The following is a 3,835-nucleotide window of genomic DNA, read 5'->3' on the forward strand; positions in this document are numbered from 1 at the left end:
GGGGTTACATGGCACGGCTGCATGCTGTGTGGTGCGAGAAACACCCGGAGCTATCGCACTTTTCGCAGCAAAGTCTGTGAAACCATGCTGAATTACTCCGAAAAAGGGGCTATGGTAAGCGGAACGCCTACTCTACCACAGCTAGAACAAGCCGGCAACAGAGAAAGAGAGGCGACACTAAGACCAACCGCGGGCAAGCACCCAATAGAGGAGAACGATGCTTTATGATCCGGAGAAACATCAACACCAAGGTTTCTCTCAAGCCTAAAGATCTGGTTAAAATTATACATAGTTTAGGACAGCGCGAGTCTTCCATATCAAACATTCTTGCCGCCTAATTTAGCACCATTTTTAAGATTTAGTATGACTCACAGGGTTGACCTAGACCCAATCTAAAAACGAAATCAGATGTACTTATGTGTGGGCGCAGAAGATGTTCGCAAAAACGCACTTGTGCTTTTTAAAAGATACCTAGATAATTTAATCTGCAGGGTGGCGTGTCTGTTAGCCTGTTACCTTTCCTATTATTTAATAAATTAGCCTTTCGCATAGGAAACATTTGAAATATATTCCACTCGAAAATTATACACAGGACGAACCATAAAATCAAAAATGCATAAAATAAAATTAGCGAAAGGAACACTTATGACATTGTTTGCAACACTTTATTTTCATAATTTAAAGAGTCGTTTTTTTCAAACTTCTTTTAATACTCTGGCCCTTTTGGCTTCTAGTTTCTTTACTTGCAGATTTAAAAGCCTCTTCTTAGAGGCTGCCCTGTTCTGAGATTCGGTTTCTTTTCGGCGTCTTAAACAGCTCTCATCCCAACTAAAGTTTCTTACTTCATGTTTTCAATAAGACAGTCTTAATTCACTGAGAAGAATTGTTCGACGTTGCCGTTTTCCTGAGAAAGAACAGTGATCACTTTCATAGATTTTTCGACGTTTTCACGGAGCTTATTAGCCTCTAAATTTTAATTCAAAAATGGTCTACAATTTGACTTTTTCTACAGATACTTTTTTAAAGTGTTTTTCAACTTGTGGAAACTTACACATATTCCTAAATTCGGGAGATGCTTTGTCTGAAATATTGCCATCCAACCAATTTTTATCAACGCGAGTGGTTAAAAAAGTTCCAAATCCTTTTTCCCTCAGTTTGAGATCAGCTGCAATGAATGGATTAAAGCAGGAAGAAAACCTTCGTCAGCTAAGGCACAAACGGTGAGCGTTCCTGCAGCTTGCTAATAAGTTTTATTATACAATTTCTGTAGACTTGACGGAACTAGGGATTTTCGAGGACAGTGCAAGTCCTGATATTCATTAGGGCAGCTTTGGTAGCGACTCGCAGATGAATCTTTACAACTGTCATTGAATTTTCCTCATTGTTCTCATCAACGTCGTGTAAGGGGGTTGCTTTTTCCACGCCCTTAGTATAAACGGAACGTTCCATTTTACCACGCATGATACCGGTAGGGCATTATATAAAAATAGTGCAAGAGGTGAGTGCTTGGAATTCGGTCAACTGCTTAATGACCTGTGACAGAGATTTGAAATAAGCTAACTTGCTGTCAGCAAAGGGTCCTTAGAGAATTTTTCAATATTTTTGAAGTTATTGCAAGTCAAACTTTTCGATTTTCAAAATATTTTTTATCAACGTACTTAACGTATTTATAATGTTGGGGAGTATATCCGAAACCCACTGAAAGATATTATCATTGTTCAGTCATAGAACGGGACGGAATTTTATTAGGAAAGTTGAAAATTCAGTAGCACCGGAGAATTTTCGTCGTCGAGCTGGAACATCCTTGGAATTATTGTAAAATTCACTTAAAAATTGATCTGAGTTCCATCCCGTTTGTTTGAAACGAATTCTGAACGCACTATTCAAAATTGCGAAGCCCACAACTAACAAACAATCTCCATAATTTCAGGATCATTTCGTCCTGCCCAGCCCAAGTACTTATGTATCATAACACTTTCAAAGCTACATATTATTTCTGCCCTGGTGACATCATCCTTGATTTTAAAAACTCTGAAATTTAGACAAGGTGGCTTCTTCACTGTTTCTATAGGAGCTATCTGTGTAAAAGTGATTTTTCATTAACAATAAATGACCAAAACGCACTATCAACGATGTGAAAATAAGGAGAGATTAGTCAGAACATAAGAAATAAAATCGTAGATAGATTTAAGTGATCAGAATTTAAATATGTATTCCGTTGAGTAATTTTTTTAGCGAATCAAAGATAAAAAATAAGGATAGATTAACTAAGTAGTATGGATGAAATTATAAGTTTTTTGAATAAATTGTTTGATAAGCTAAAATTATCAGATGTCCTCAGATACTTTATTTCTTCTCCCGAGAATCCGACCTGACAATTAAAAAAGTGTATCTAATGCGACAATTAGAAAGGAAATTATTAAATTACACAGGGAAAAGGAATAAAGAAAACTAAGCAGTAGCTTTCAATATAGCAATGATAATAAATGTTTCATTCATTAATAAGATTTAGCGAATCTTAGTGATATCACAACAAATCTCGTCTGAAATTTGTATTCCATTATCTACCTTCAAGCTAATCTTGTGCTTCTAGGGATCATTTTTATTGCGATTACAATTTATTGTATTTCAATGTGATTGTATGTGATTTTTAAACTTACAAATACTAAGTTTGGCGATGCCTTTTAATTTTAAAGCAGATTTGTATCATCTTGGCACTTCGAATCGGCAAACTCACACTCAGCGGACACTCAGCGTTGTCCGAGAGACTCTGCCTCTTTGAGCTCTGCTGACTGACTGATTGGGGAAGTACTACGAAATGCATGCGCGTCCGACTCTCTCATATCCATTCTCAAACATGGTGAGCTTCAACATAAGAACATCAAATTGTAAGGGAAAAAAATTTAATTATAAAATTTCGTTTTTACGTCACCTCGTCACGTGTTTAGCGAATCGTGCCCTTAACATGAATTACCTCAAAAATGTTGCAATGTAAATTTTTTTGCAGATTAAACATTTGTGTTAGTTATAAATTATTTACCAACAAAAAGTAAAAACATCGGCTGAGCTTTTTTTAAGGAATACTATTTCGTTCATTCAGTATATCGTGAAATCAATATATAATAAAAAACACATTTATCAGATGTTACATTTTGCAACTTTATTTTTCTCAGATGGATTCCTAGTCTCGTTCAATTTTTTTTCTTAAAACGGTTCAGCATGAAAAATACTGCGTGTATTTTAGGAGTAATGCTAATACTTTAATAAATCAACATTTTCTAATAGTTTTTTCTTACAAGAATTGTCATTGAATACTGCGCTATTGTGCATTATTTCAAAGGCCCATTCCAAAGATTTATTTTTTTCATATTCTAACATACACGTATTCGCCACGCCAAGCAATAAGTGCAATTGGGGTGGTGAAATAAGCTCTAAATTTTTTTATCGTGATTAGATATGCAGTTGTTGAAATATTTTGAAAGTTCATTCAAACCTCCTGTTTTGAGCCAGTTCTCATAATTTCCTAAAGTACTCCCAATTGTTCTATTTGCCCCGCAAACATCGAGATCGTCTTTTTCGTCCCACCAAGTACATGGATGAACACTGATGTATGTCATAATACCAACTAAGATATTCGCTTACTTTAAATCTGTTGCTATTGTGCTGTCAAATCTATGAAGATTTAACACAGACCATAGTTGCGAACTATATTCGTAATTCTCTTGAGAATACGGAGCTACAGTCTGTCAAGTTAAAGCGTGGGTGGCTTTACTCGCAGTCGGTAAGGTGTATCGACATGATTTTGGTGTCAAAATATTAAGAAGAGCTCCCTCTT

The 3,835-nt window shown here is 35.7% G+C and overlaps 1 protein-coding gene across 3 annotated transcripts in view; it reads left to right on the forward strand.

Moving 5' to 3' along the window:
- The window catches only part of LOC117169584 (39S ribosomal protein L19, mitochondrial), a 92,963-nt gene that overhangs the window by 78,209 nt on the left and 10,919 nt on the right, over positions 1–3,835 (forward strand). The window contains exon 4 of one of the 3 annotated variants that reach the window (XR_004466682.1): positions 2,697–2,860. The exons of 1 other annotated variant lie outside the window; for it this stretch is intronic. The gene's annotated coding sequence lies outside the window, so the exon portion shown is untranslated. The remainder of the gene's footprint in view (positions 1–2,696; positions 2,861–3,835) is intronic. One more of the 3 variants, XR_004466683.1, reaches the window with a different exon arrangement.

Source organism: Belonocnema kinseyi, chromosome 3 (genome assembly GCF_010883055.1).
Source record: "Belonocnema kinseyi isolate 2016_QV_RU_SX_M_011 chromosome 3, B_treatae_v1, whole genome shotgun sequence".
Lineage (NCBI taxonomy): Eukaryota > Metazoa > Arthropoda > Insecta > Hymenoptera > Cynipidae > Belonocnema > Belonocnema kinseyi.